Here is a 16200-nt window from a genome sequence, read left to right as displayed (position 1 = left end):
CTAACTTCAGTTAATTTGAGCAATGGACTGGTCTGGTGGTAACTGCTTTTACGTCTTCAAGAAATGTTAGGCTGTGCATGTGGAGGTAGTTCGTTGTTAGTCATGGAGCTACTTGGGTTAACCTTACTTTGTATAATACACTCTTAACAGCCACTTTATATTTAGCAGAAAGAGTGTCCTGATGCCACTACGGCCACTCAGACTCTTATAAATTTCCTGACCCAAAGCCTAAGTCAACATGGAGGTCAGGTCCAGCAACCAAGACCACCCCTCCCACCCCCTCCTCCTTCTCCTCCTCCTCAACCATGCCTAGCACAGGATATGGCCAGGTTAACAATTACTTTTGCTGATTTAATTGTATGCTTATACTTATGAACAGTTTCTTGTATATCTGTAACATTGTTTGTTGCTTGCAGGTCATTTCCTGGTTTCTTTAAAGGGGCAGCACAAAAAGGAAATTTGGTAGACCACTTGTCCAAGCTAAGCCACTAAAAAAAATTGGAAGCCATTTGTTGTTAATGTATTCCTCCTTAACAAGAGCACTGACACTTCACCCTCACCTGCTGAGGAATTGGAGTTACTCCAAGCTGGTTTGGGAAAGCACACAATTTCAATTTCTGCAGAGTTGACACATTCTGAAGTAAATTAAGACTTGTTAAATCTGTTTGTTTAATATTGTTTGTGTATGTGTGTGTCATTTAACGTCTGACATAAAAAGCTGCAGTATATGCTTTCCTAGCTGTTAGTACTGTCCTCATAAACATGAAACACTGCTGTATATGACAGTTTTCACCGGTTATCTTTTCTCTTACATTAGGCAATTTAGATTACGTTATTAAGTTTCAGGTCCCCTGAAATGCTCAGACCATTTGAATTCCCTGTAACTCTTTGTTCTTCTCTTTACTTTCTGTAGTTATGCAGCTTTCTTGAGGCAGAATTTCCCAAAATGAAGTCACTAACTGGAGGGTGGCTACTGTATAAAGCACCAGGTGCAGTGTCATGCTGAGCTAGACAGGCCAAAGTCATGTCAAAGCATAGACATGTGCAGTCACTTTAATATAGCTCTCTCTCTCTCTCTCTCTCTCTCTCTCTATATATATATATATATATATATATATATATATTATATATATATATATATATATATATATAAAATAGCTTCTTCTGCACTCAAAATATAAGATGTTTCTCATCACATTTTTTGAGCTAGAACCAGGAAACTTTACAGTATGGTAGAACCTATAGCCGAGGAGTGTGCACACTACACCACAGACACATTGTACACACCACACACCAAACCTCCACACTTTACTACACCACACACTACACAAATACTGCACACACCATGCCACTCACGCCAGTCATCACAGCATACACACCACACAAACATACCACACGTACTTTGACAAGTCTACTTAGTTTGTTTGCAAACTTTCCCTTTTTAGTTTTGTTTTATTATTTTGATGTGATCTTGCTTTTATTTAACATGTGTTTTTGAATGTGGCAATTATTTGTTCCAACTATGGCTGTACTTTATTATTGTATTGTCAGGAGGCAATGGAAGACAAAAACTCGCTGTTCTACACTGTAAAAAAAAATCCGTTAAATTTACGGTAAAAGACTGGCAGCTGTGGTTGCCAGAACTTTACCGTAAAAAAAATGTAATGTGACATGTAATGTGACAAAATGTGACAATGTAAAAAACACTACGGTATCTTTTTGGACAACCGTAAATTTCATCATTTAGAACAGTTCTTTTTACGGAAAATGACTTTACAGCTTACAATAATACACTGTAAAACTAACAACTTTTTTTTATTTTAAAAAACAACTGTTTTACTGTTTATCTCTATGATGAACACATTACAACCATTATTATTTTACAGTATTTGATTGTAAAGTCCAAGTTCACAGTAAATTACTGGTAGGCCGCCATCACTAGGGCCTCCCAGTTGTTGCCACCAATGATCTATATTATTATCTATAATATAGATCATTGGTTGCCACATTTTAAGGCAACAAGGCACTTTTATTTTGCCTTAGCAACGTAATCACGCGTGAAGCCGTAATCACGCGTATTAAACAAAATACGTGAAACATGAGGGCAGGTCATTAGCACTGCAACAATACACAAACACGGTAGGTAGACTCAGACAATGTACAACTACATAAACTAATATAGGGAGACTTAAACTAACAAAACATATAATCAAATACATAATCAACAACAGCATGTCATAACACTTACACATAACGCGTATCAATAACGGAGCCGCGGGGGCTCATGGGAAGTAGCACCGCCCCCAGTGGACTGACGCTACACAATTTTACAGACTTTAAGCAGAAAAGCCTTAAATTTTCTCAAAAATCTGCCCGTAAGGTGACATCATGTAAAAAAATAATAACGCGTGGCCACGATTTACTAGCGTGCGAACGCCTTACTAACGCGTGGCCACGACTTACTAACGCGTGCGAACGCCTTACTAACGCGTGCGAACGAGATAATTAAGTATTACTTTATATAAAGCCAGGTTTATCTTCCTTGGGCAGTCAGTTAGTGTACATCCCCTCCTTGCTAGTCAGTTCACGAACAACCCTGGGATCTGCTTGTTTTGCTGTGAAAAAATAAACTTTGTTGCCGCGCGTGAAAGGCGATCGCACGCGTTAGTAAGTCGTGGCCACGCGTTAGTAAGGCATGGCCACGCGTTATTTAATTTTTTACATGATGTCACCTTACGGGCTCCGTACGATTATGCTGATTGAGGAATGGTTCATCATCAGCAAAATCTGTAATTTAGACTGAATATTTTTTTATTTTTAGGGTAATTCCTTGTTTACTACATTACGGAATTTTCCAATATATTTTACCTAAAATATTGAAATTAACATTAAAAATGTGTGCTTTCTACATATTATGACTGTAAAAATAAATTTTATATACTGTTTATTTTTTTAAAGTAAACTATTGCATCTGTTACAGTGATATACTGTTTTCTACTTTATGATCTTTTACTGTTGCTATTTTATAGTTTATTACCGTAAATTCAACAAACATTTTTTACAGTGTATGTTCTTCTTTTTCTGTTTCAGGACTGCAGGAGAAGTGTTTTTGGTCAGTTTGGCTCAGGGTGGACCTGCCCCCTGTTTCCTCAGGAAGTGGTACTATGATGTCATCTCAACAGGGGAATTAGATGAATCAAAACTGTCAAAAGATGATGTAGATGACTCTGAACTTTTCAATTTGATAAAACAGGTGACAATGTTGTTTTGAATGAATTGGCATAATTCTGTTTTTCAAACTACCATTTTTGATAACTATGCTAACTGTCATGCATGCATTCTTTCATGTGAGGTTGAAGAAGCAAGCAGGCATGAAAATGGGTCAGGGGTTAAAAAGGTGAGAAGACATGCTTGCTTTGCTGTGAAAAAATTAACTTTGTTGCCGTGTGTGAAAGACGACATTAGTATCTCGTTCCCACGCGTTAATAAGTCGTGGCCACGCGTTATTATTTTTTTACATGATGTCACCTTACGGGCTCCATAAAATATAGTAAAATCCATTAAAAATTTTTTTTTGACTGTCTTGTCAATGGATTCAATGGATGGTGCCAGATCTGTAAACGCGAGAAGACGCTTTAGCCATTCCAGATGGCTCAATCAAACCATTACGTCTTAATGAACCAATAAATACATCAGCGGCGAAAATGAGTGTAAAAATACCAGGGTTCACGTGTTTTTATTTTACACATTACACAAACACAGTAGGTAGACTCAGACAATGTACAACTACATAAACTAATATAGGGAGACTTAAACTAACAAAACATATAATCAAATACATAATCAACAACAGCATGTCATAACACTTACACATAACGCGTATCAATAACGGAGCCGCGGGGGCTCATGGGAAGTAGCACCGCCCCCAGTGGACTGACGCTACACAATTTTACAGACTTTAAGCAAAAAAGCCTTAAATTTTCTCAAAAATCTGCCCGTAAGGTGACATCATGTAAAAAAATAATAACGCGTGGCCACGATTTACTAGCGTGCGAACGCCTTACTAACGCGTGGCCACGACTTACTAACGCGTGCGAACGCCTTACTAACGCGTGCGAACGAGATAATTAAGTATTACTTTATATAAAGCCAGGTTTATCTTCCTTGGGCAGTCAGTTAGTGTACATCCCCTCCTTGCTAGTCAGTTCACGAACAACCCTGGGATCTGCTTGTTTTGCTGTGAAAAAATTAACTTTGTTGCCGCGCGTGAAAGGCGATCGCACGCGTTAGTAAGTCGTGGCCACGCGTTAGTAAGGCATGGCCACACGTTATTTAATTTTTTACATGATGTCACCTTACGGGCTCCGTACGATTATGCTGATTGATGAATGGTTCATCATCAGCAAAATCTGTAATTTAGACTGAATATTTTTTTATTTTTAGGGTAATTCCTTGTTTACTACATTATGGAATTTTCCAATATATTTTACCTAAAATATTGAAATTAACATTAAAAATGTGTGCTTTCTACATATTATGACTGTAAAAATAAATTTTATATACTGTTTATTTTTTTAAAGTAAACTATTACATCTGTTACAGTGATATACTGTTTTCTACTTTATGATCTTTTACTGTTGCTATTTTATAGTTTATTACCGTAAATTCAACAAACATTTTTTACAGTGTATGTTCTTCTTTTTCTATTTCAGGACTGCAGGAGAAGTGTTTTTGGTCAATTTGGCTCAGGGTGGACCTGCCCCCTGTTTCCTCAGGAAGTGGTACTATGATGTCATCTCAACAGGGGAATTAGATGAATCAAAACTGTCAAAAGATGATGTAGATGACTCTGAACTTTTCAATTTGATAAAACAGGTGACAATGTTGTTTTGAATGAAATGGCATAATTCTGTTTTTCAAACTACCATTTTTGATAACTATGCTAACTGTCATGCATGCATTCTTTCATGTGAGGTTGAAGAAGCAAGCAGGCATGAAAATGGGTCAGGGGTTAAAAAGGTGAGAAGACATGCTTGCTTTGCTGTGAAAAAATTAACTTTGTTGCCGCGTGTGAAAGACGACATTAGTATCTCGTTCCCACGCGTTAATAAGTCGTGGCCACGCGTTATTATTTTTTACATGATGTCACCTTACGGGCTCCATAAAATATAGTAAAATCCATTAAAAATTTTTTTTGACTGTCTTGTCAATGGATTCAATGGATGGTGCCAGATCTGTAAACGCGAGAAGACGCTTTAGCCATTCCAGATGGCTCAGTCAAAACCATTACGTCTTAATGAACCAATAAATACATCAGCGGCGAAAATGAGTGTAAAAATACCAGGGTTCACGTGTTTTTATTTTACACATTACACAAACACGGTAGGTAGACTCAGACAATGTACAACTACATAAACTAATATAGGGAGACTTAAACTAACAAAACATATAATCAAATACATAATCAACAACAGCATGTCATAACACTTACACATAACGCGTATCAATAACGGAGCCGCGGGGGCTCATGGGAAGTAGCACCGCCCCCAGTGGACTGACGCTACACAATTTTACAGACTTTAAGCAGAAAAGCCTTAAATTTTCTCAAAAATCTGCCTGTAAGGTGACATCATGTAAAAAAATAATAACGCGTGGCCACGATTTACTAGCGTGCAAACGCCTTACTAACGCGTTGCCACGACTTACTAACGCGTGCGAACGCCTTACTAACGCGTGCGAACGAGATAATTAAGTATTACTTTATATAAAGCCAGGTTTATCTTCCTTGGGCAGTCAGTTAGTGTACATCCCCTCCTTGCCAGTCAGTTCACGAACAACCCTGGGATCTGCTTGTTTTGCTGTGAAAAAATTAACTTTGTTGCCGCGTGTGAAAGGCAATCGCATGCGTTAGTAAGTCGTGGCCACGCGTTAGTAAGGCATGGCCACGCGTTATTTAATTTTTTACATGATGTCACCTAACGGGCTCCGTACGATTATGCTGATTGAGGAATGGTTCATCATCAGCAAAATCTGTAATTTAGACTGAATATTTTTTTATTTTTAGGGTAATTCCTTGTTTACTACATTACGGAATTTTCCAATATATTTTACCTAAAATATTGAAATTAACATTAAAAATGTGTGCTTTCTACATATTATGACTGTAAAAATAAATTTTATATACTGTTTATTTTTTTAAAGTAAACTATTGCATCTGTTACAGTGATATACTGTTTTCTACTTTATGATCTTTTACTGTTGCTATTTTATAGTTTATTACCGTAAATTCAACAAACATTTTTTACAGTGTATGTTCTTTTTCTGTTTCAGGACTGCAGGAGAAGTGTTTTTGGTCAGTTTGGCTCAGGGTGGACCTGCCCCCTGTTTCCTCAGGAAGTGGTACTATGATGTCATCTCAACAGGGGAATTAGATGAATCAAAACTGTCAAAAGATGATGTAGATGACTCTGAACTTTTCAATTTGATAAAACAGGTGACAATGTTGTTTTGAATGAATTGGCATAATTCTGTTTTTCAAACTACCATTTTTGATAACTATGCTAACTGTCATGCATGCATTCTTTCATGTGAGGTTGAAGAAGCAAGCAGGCATGAAAATGGGTCAGGGGTTAAAAAGGTGAGAAGACATGCTTGCTTTGCTGTGAAAAAATTAACTTTGTTGCCGCGTGTGAAAGACGACATTAGTATCTCATTCCCACGCGTTAATAAGTCGTGGCCACGCGTTATTATTTTTTTACATGATGTCACCTTACGGGCTCCATAAAATATAGTAAAATCCATTAAAAAAATTTTTTTGACTGTCTTGTCAATGGATTCAATGGATGGTGCCAGATCCGTAAACGCGAGAAGACGCTTTAGCCATTCCAGATGGCTCAGTCAAAACCATTACGTCTTAATGAACCAATAAATACATCAGCGGCGAAAATGAGTGTAAAAATACCAGGGTTCACGTGTTTTTATTTTCTAACATGGGCTAAAGCACAGGGTAGACTCAAACGACAAGAGTTTACAACTCCGTCTTCAACCTTTTCAGCCCTGGCGCGAATGTTATCCTCACACATCCCTGGATTCACCAGTTACAACTACAGACACTAGAAAAAAATCTTGTTTCTTATTTTATGTCACCGTTAACTACACTGAGTTGATGCTAACTTAATAGGCCTATCTATCTACCTATTTATCACAAGAGCTTGTGGCTGTTCAACGCTGTAGCGAACGGCAGTAACTTTGTTTTACCGCAAAATATGAAAATGATTGAAACCATTAATAACCCAATTAAATCTACTGGGAAATGTACGATCTGGTAAATGTAGTGGTAAATGTACGATCTGGTAAATGTAGTTGTAAATGTATGATCTGGTAAATGTAGTGGTAAATGTACGATCTGGTAAATGTAGTGGTAAATGTATGATCTGGTAAATGTAGCGGTAAATGTACGATCTGGTAAATGTAGTGGTAAATGTACGATCTGGTAAATGTAGTGGTAAATGTACGATCTGGTAAATGTAGTGGTAAATGTACGTTCGTCTGCCTTGTCCCCGGTGTAGCACTAGGTCCTGCTTCTTGTCCCGCTTAGCACTAAATGAATAACATGAATGAAGAACGTTCGTGTGATTGAAACGCAATTTGGCCTCTATGATGGTTCTGGGCGGATATTGCTGGCCACTGTGTCATTGAAATTGCCGATTTCTGAAGTGCTCTGTTTGCTTATTAAGTCAATATGATAATTAAAATATATACATATAATCTCCCGACCCCCCCCCCCCCCCCCCCCCCAACAAAAAACTCATAGGATCTACACGATTCACGTAGGTCACCCTTTTCAACTTCAAAACGGCAAATTATTTCGCCGAAAGGTGACAGATTATCATGCCTGAGCAAGTGATCTCTCTCCATGGAGCAATGCTATAATTGATTGTGGGTTTACTGGGGCGATCAACGAGGAGAACAGAAACGCAAAGCACACAGAACTCTGCCAGCGTTTCTTTGTCCCTGGTTTGACGGATGATGATGAAAAGGTTTAGTATAAAAACAATATTAATAATGCTTCTTCACTGTATACTGTCAATGATAAACTTCAATTTAAATTTTTAATACTGTATTGGTCCTGTCCTGAGTTGTATATTTACTTTTCTCTTAACATTTATTGATTCAGTACAGCTGTGTAACATCTTTACATAGTTTACAATAAATTCCTGAGTGATCAATTTGTTGAAATGCAGACTTTTATAACAAGGAAGAAGATTCCTTGCTAGATGTACAACCGAGAGCTTTGTATAACAGTTGATACAGTGTGGCTTACATGACCTAAAAATGTTTTAATGTGTCCTTAAGGTCGATGCAGATTTCATCATGCAGAATATACTCTCAGAAATGTCGGAGAAGGGGACAATTAGAGAAGCCTGTGAGAGTGCCCTCATCAATTTCTTTCAAGATTTCTTTCAAGAAATTGAAACTGCAGGTCAGTTTGTATGCTTTACAGTATTAGAAAAATAAATTAGAATAAATTCGCTTTTTAGAAACTAGTTACAGTTAAACCATTTGAAAATGTTCAGCAAAGACATCCCTTGTGTTTTAGGAGGCGAATATGAAGTCCAGCCTCGCGCAGACGTCTCCTCCCTAACTGTGCCCTTTGTAATGCAGTGGCTTACTGTTCAGGCATACAAGCCACTTCTTGCCTCTGAACTACAGGAGTTCAAGATTGTACTAAAATTTGACCATGAGTGTACACTGAGAATGCCAGAACACAAAATATGCTTCCCTGTTGTAAGTGCGTGTGCAAAAACTATTACGTTTCCTACTGCACATATAACCAACTACGATGCATTTAGAACAATCACGGTACAAGCCATTTAGGCTGACCATGAATTTCACAGAGTTTAAATAGCTGTCAGTTGTGATGGGCTAAGGCGTACAGGGCAGGGGGTCTCAAATCTATAGCTGGGAACCTCTGGCTTAATCAGTGTCATTATGAATTGTTCATAAATGGGTTAATAAAAGTTATTCCAAAATGGAACTAGAATGTTTGAAGAACGCTTAGACACCGAAACCCTGGTTTGATTCAAATCAGTTTTTACTGTTCTAAATGGCAAGGTTGTCATGTTTTCATCTGAATGTTTACATGAAATAAAAATGTTTTGGTAAAATTGTCAAAACTGGTAATTTTCATTTTTATATAGTTGCAAATCTGACGGCATGTTTGTACAAAAAAAATGGGGAATTATTACCTTTATCCTTCCTTTTTGTGTCAAATTTAACTGTACATAAAAACAAAATTTAGTACTGCCAAGTAAATGTCTCGCCCATACTGCTGAGAAGGTGTATTTGGCTGTATGGCTCTTTCAAGATCATCCATTCACTCTGTAAGTGAACATTCAACTGGTGGAACGATAATTCCCTCTGGGAATGTGGTGTTGTAGTCAGCATCAATCAATCAATCAATCAATCAAAGTTTATTTGTATAGCGCTTTTCACAACACATGTTGTCACAAAGCGCTTTACAGGATTTACAAGGTTAACAATACTATTGGTCCAGAACCCTAATGAGCAAGCCAAAGGCGACAGTGGCGAGGAAAAACTCCCTATGATGGTGGGGAATAGGAAGAAACTTTGGGAGGACCAAGACTCAAAAGGCAACCCATCCTCCATTGGATGGGTTCTTTTAGATGAACTAAATCATTAGAATCAGTTCACTAAAAAGATTCGTTCACCGAATCGTTCAGTGGCGAGTGTAAATTGTTGGCGGGGGGTTTAAAATGGATTATATCAATCAATCAATCAAAGTTTATTTGTATAGCGCTTTTAACAACTCAAGTTGTCGCAAAGCAGCTTTACAGGGTTTACAAGGTTAACAATACTATGGGTCCAGAACCCTAATGAGCAAGCCAAAGGCGACAGTGGCGAGGAAAAACTCCCTATGATGGTGGGGAATAGGAAGAAACCTCGGGAGAACCAAGACTCAAAAGGGAACCCATCCTCCATTGGGCGGCCCGTTAACACACAAATACACAAGTCACACATAATTCACACAATCAGACTAGGTAAAAGGTAAAATTGAAAGTTCTGGGTTTTGATATTGTCACTGTAAATGTCTGTTGATGAATGCCAGGCTTTCATTCCGTGTCGGAGCAGTGATGCTGGTATTGTAGGCTCCGACTGCAGTGTTACTCCCCAGGTGAACCCCGGTATCAGCACATCCACCGGCAGCCAGACCATCCCCCAGGTGCCTGCAGGTGCCTGTATCCAATCGTCTTGGGTAGAGCCATGCAAGAAGATAGATAATACAGACTGAGTGGACATGAATTTAAACCACCGTTGATTTAAATGTACGTAGCTCACGTGCCAGTGATCAGCATGTGGCTCCGGCAGACTAATCTATAGCAGCATAACTAAAGGGAGAGGTTCAGAGGTGACCACAGGCATGAGGGCTCACTGAGACATTGCTTTCCAGTCAAGTCATAGTCACAAATAGAGTAATGCCAAGACACAGCTGGATGACAGCATCAACATCTCAGATCACCAGAAATCTCAACGTCTGGGGGCCCCCCAAGCCCCTACACCTTACAAGGGGAATTTTAGCTGAAGGCTTGACTAAACAGGTGAGTCTTAAGTCTAGATTTAAAGATTGGAACTGTGTCAGAGTCTCGGATTGGAGCTGGAAGGCTATTCCATAATTGAGGGGCTTTAAAAGAGAAAGCTCTGCCTCCGGCTGTAGTTTTACTAATTTTTGGAACTACGAGAAATCCAGCATTTTGGGAGCGCAAAGGGCGAGATGGGTTGTAGTAATCAATGAGTTCACTCAGATATTGTGGGGCAAGACCATTTAACGCCTTATAGGTTAACAGGAGAACTTTAAATTCAATGCGATATTTAATCGGCAGCCAGTGTAGTGCGGCGAGAGTGGGACTAATATGATCGAATTTCCTAGCCTTGGTTAGGACTCTAGCTGCGGCATTTTGTACAAGTTGTAGCTTCTTTATGGACTGTTTAGAGCATCCAATTAGAAGACTATTACAGTAGTCCAATCTCGACGAGACAAAAGCATGAACTAGCTTCTCTGCATCAGCTAATGAAAGTAAGTGTCTCAGCTTGGCAATATTACGTAAATGGAAAAAGGCAGCCTTAGTGACATTGCATACATGTGTGTCAAATGAAAGATCAGAATCAATAGTGACACCTAAACTTTTTGCAGTAGATTTTGGTGTTACTGAAAAACCATCTAGGGTAAGGGGAATATCAGCCCAATTGCTTCTAACAGCTTTAGGCCCAAGAATCAGTACCTCAGTCTTGTCAGAATTTAGTTTAAGAAAATTAGACGCCATCCAGTTTTTAATATCCTGGACGCAGTTCTCAATCTTGAGAGTTGTGGTGGTATCATCTGGATTAGAAGATATATACAACTGAGTATCATCTGCGTAGCAATGGAAGCTAATACCATGCCTACGAATGATAGTGCCCAGTGGTAGCATATATAATGAGAATAATATGGGGCCCAGTACAGATCCTTGTGGGACACCATACTTTACTTTAGAATGCTCAGAGCATTCGTTATTTACTAGCACAAATTGGTAACGATCTGTCAGGTAGGACCTGAACCAGGAGAGTGCTTGACCTCTTATGCCAATGAGTGTCTCCAGTCTATTAAGTAGAATATTATGATCAATGGTGTCAAAAGCAGCACTGAGGTCTAGCAGTATGAGAAACGAAATGTGTCCTTTATCAGAGGATATTAAGAGATCATTCAGTACTTTAGTTAGTGCTGTTTCAGTGCTGTGATGAGCTCTAAATCCAGACTGAAATAACTAAGACATGTTCTGTCTGTAAGAAGGAAGAGAGTTGTGAAGAAACTACTTTCTCTAAAATTTTGGATATGAATGACAGATTAGAAATTGGCCTATAGTTGGACAGTTCTTGGGGGTTAAGACCAGGTTTTTTAATTAGCGGCTTGATGACTGCAAGTTTAAATGAACTGGGAACGTAGCCCAGGCTCAGAGAATAATTTATTATAGTAAGCAACGGTTCTACATTGCTGTGCAGTAATTCTTTAAGTAGATGGGTTGGTACAGCATCTAGTATGCATGTGGAGGGTTTAGCAGATTTCACCAGTGAAATAAGCTCCTCACGACCAATTGGGGAGAAGGACTCGAACAGGGCATCAGAGCTGACCAGACAGCTGTCAAGGTGCATTGGCATTTTGACAGGCTCTGAGATAGCACTACTAATGTTTTCCCTAATTTTATCAATCTTATCATTAAAGAATTTCATAAAATTGTTACTGCTACACTCTAGTGGAATAAGAGAATTGTTTTGTTCATGACTCCTCGTAAGGCTGGAAACAGTTTTAAAAAGGAGTCCTGAATTGTTTTTATGTTTTTCTATTAAGGCCGATAAGTATAAGGACTTTGCCATATGGAGGGCATGCTTATATTCAATAAGGCTGCTTTTCCATGATAGTCTATACACTTCTAACTTCATATTTCGCCATTTACGTTCCAGGATCCGCGCGGCTCGTTTGAGGCTACGCGTGTGCTCATTGTACCATGGCGCTATTCTTCTCTCCGTGGCTCTCTTATATCGTAGTGGTGCAACTTTGTCTAAAGCTGTACGAAGGGAAGTCTCGACGTGCTCGGTGAAACGCTCTAGTCCTTCCGGAGCTACAAGTGGATCAGTGGTATCATCTGGATTAGAAGATATATACAACTGAGTATCATCTGCGTAGCAATGGAAGCTAATGCCATGTCTACGAATGATAGTGCCCAGTGGTAGCATATATAATGAGAATAATATGGGGCCCAGTACAGATCCTTGTGGGACACCATACTTTACTTTAGAATGCTCAGAGCATTCGTTATTTACTAGCACAAATTGGTAACGATCTGTCAGGTAGGACCTGAACCAGGAGAGTGCTTGACCTCTTATGCCAATGAGTGTCTCCAGTCTATTAAGTAGAATATTATGATCAATGGTGTCAAAAGCAGCACTGAGGTCTAGCAGTATGAGAAACGAAATGTGTCCTTTAGGATATTAAGAGATCATTCAGTACTTTAGTTAGTGCTGTTTCAGTGCTGTGATGAACTCTAAATCCAGACTGAAATAACTCTAAGACATGTTCTGTCTGTAAGAAGGAAGAGAGTTGTGAAGAAACTACTTTCTGCATATTCTTAAGGTGGGGGAGATGGAGAGTTTTGTCATAAAAAAACAATACATTTGTTATTCAAAGAACTATAAACCTGACTAATACCTCCATGTTTTCTGGAGGAGTCACAGGAGCTCCCACATCTGGTTTGGGGACAAATTCCCCTCTGTGCGGACCGGATGGTTATTCCAACCGTTCGTAAAGGCATCAAGGCTGGCTTGGAGTCATGGCAGGAAACCATACTGAGCACAGAACAAGTGCAAGCTGTTGGATGGATCCAGTAAGCCTTCCTCTTCTAGGCTGTGTAAAACATCATAGAAGATGTTTGTGACTGCCATACAGATATCATGCCATAGACGTTCTATTCTGAGAAAACAGGAAGAAAATTGGAGACACAACACTTATTTAACACATTTCAAATGGCCTAATATTTTATTAAAAATATCTGCACAAGATCAACTTATCAAATTTTGGACTAATATTAAACTAATGATTTAAATGTAAAATTGCTCCTTTACCTCCCAACATACAGAGCACACTGAAAGAGGTTCACTGAGAAAATTTTGGTGCTTACCTTTGGTTATGCACGCTTTTGCCAGACATGTAACTTCCCCTACCACAGCCACGGACGGAGAACATGCACCTGGCAATCTCCACATTTTCTACACCTTGGTCCCCTCTGACCCTAAATGTAAGAAATAAAAACACAAAACAGAATTGGGCGGAGTAAAGTTGGTATAGTCAATGCTCTGTTATATTTGAACATATATGTTTTTAAATAGAGGAATGAAAGTTCTGTTATTGCATTGTCCTTAAAAAATAAAGTCTCATTATTTTTATTTGTGAATAAAACTAGCCTTAATGGGAAGCCATTTCTCTCTACTGACTGCAGGAAGAAACCAAGAGCAGAGGATGCCTTGTTGTTTGTTGCAGCACCTAGGTACATGACCTGAAATACATTTAGAATACACGTTAGTAGGTCTGGCACTATTATTACATAACAGAATGATATACATTTTGTTAACTAACTACAAGTTCACCTTTCTTGAGTAGCCATCAATGCCACCAAAGATCACAAAGCCATACCTAAAAAACAGCAAGCATTTAACTATTACTGAACATATGTATTTCAGCAGCTACTAATAATGGGTAAATTGTGTGGTCTAGTTTTTAACCCCAGTCCTGCAGACATACTGTCCTCTGGTTTCACCTGCCCAAACACACCTGATCCAGCTCATCAGGTAATTATCAAGCTATTCATGAGCTGAATCACGTGTGCTGGGCAGTACTAGGAAGTGGTTTACTAATTGATCCTCAGGGATCAACTTGGGGGCCCTGAGGACCATATGAGAACCACTGATCTAGGGAAGTGCTTCCCAAACCCAATGCAAGAGTACCCACCTTGCCCTCCTCTTAGCCAATGTGGGTATCTTAAAGCAGGAAAACACTAAAATGTTAATGGTAAGGTACTCCAGAACCAGAACCGGGTGTATGTGGTTATTTCCCAACCACCACTTTGCACATTTAAGCGTTTCCCTCTTTGACACTCCGTAAGGTGTTGTTCATGAGCTGAGCCCAGTTTCCAAATAGCATCTTATTGTTAACATTATCTAAAACGAGCTTCTGGGACACCCATCCCAGATTAGTGAACCAGGAGTGTAGGAAGCAAGGAAAACAATAACATTTGCAGAGCAGGTGGTCAAGATTCAGAACACTTAACTAGGTAATAAACTAAAAATAATTCATACCTGATAAGCTTGTGATTTGTGTCGACATGGACGAGATGGAGAGGGCCACGGACGGAGTATGTCCTTCTTACAATGCACCTCAACTGGGTCATTCTTAACAGAACTCCAGTTGGGTCCACACGATGCAGGGAATCCCACACCCTTGTCCACTGCACACGATGGCCCAGTGCTTGCAGTCTTCCCTTCATCATTCTGGAACCTAAATTTGGACTTTCAAGTTTCACTGATCTGACAAGGTTGTCCAACTCATCATCGGAAATCTTGTTGTACGTAAGTCTTCTGTAGTCATGGAGTTTGCATTTCACTGTCTCTGTTGAGACACAGAGAAGCTGGGCAATGCAAGGTATTGACAGATGCATATTTAATAATCTCTGAAGATGATATCTGGAGATGATAAACTTTGGGCGTCCCTTTTCTCCATATTCCATGCCAACAGAAATTGATGGAGTACTACTTTCTGCAACATGCATCTCCACAATAGCTTTCAAAGTTATGAGTGCACAAAGAACTTCTTCAGGTAGCAAAATCCGGTCAGACGTAGAGGTGATAAAGAGAAGTTCATGGTTGCACACAAACTGTAAATAGTCTAAATCTAGTGGTTGTCGATCTACCAAGTACTGTAATTTATAAAGCAGCCTTTGCATAAGAATTCTTCCCAGTATGACTGGATCAGAAGCTTTAGGCACAGAGACCTAAAAAGAGAGAGTGGCCATTAGTTGTCCAGTTATCTATTTATATTGTGTAGCTACATAAGTCTAAGATTGACATAATTTTAGATCACTATTCATCCATTTAGAATTTGCATTTACTTCAGACATATCGAAAACCATATTGGTGAACAACACAGTCACAGCACAATACAGTAATATGACTTATTCAACTAACTGAATTAGAATTAAAATTTGGTTAGAATGTGGTATGGGTATGTGTTTTCAACTCCAGTCCTTTGGACCTACAAGCTTGCACAGTTTTAACTATTCCCTGCCACAACACAACACTTATGATCCAGCTCATAAGCTAGATAATTACCTCATCAGCTGGATCAGGTATCTTGGGACACTAAATAGCTGTAACTGTGCAGGGCAGTAGGTCATCAGGATTGGAGCTGAAAACTACTGGTCTACTGAATCAGGCCAGTGGTTCCCAATCGTGGTCCTGGAGTACTTCCGTCTTGCACGTTGGTGTTTTGTCAGCACCCGAACTAATTAGATGGTCGTGAAGCCTTTACTGTGTTCAAGTGCGTGTGTGTGTGTGTGTGTGATGCAGAAGGAGACACCAGAACGTACAGATTTACCA

General features: G+C 39.1%; 1 pseudogene; it reads left to right on the top strand.

Annotated features, from left to right (window-relative positions):
• The first annotated feature begins 238 nt into the window (after nt 1–238).
• On the top strand, nt 239–8904 carry LOC143478275 (uncharacterized; annotated as a pseudogene).
• Nucleotides 8905–16200: the final 7296 nt, after the last annotated feature.

Source organism: Brachyhypopomus gauderio, chromosome 16 (genome assembly GCF_052324685.1).
Source record: "Brachyhypopomus gauderio isolate BG-103 chromosome 16, BGAUD_0.2, whole genome shotgun sequence".
Taxonomy (NCBI): domain Eukaryota; kingdom Metazoa; phylum Chordata; class Actinopteri; order Gymnotiformes; family Hypopomidae; genus Brachyhypopomus; species Brachyhypopomus gauderio.
Note: the sequence above shows the minus strand (reverse complement) of the source record. Positions and strands in the feature narration are given on the sequence as shown.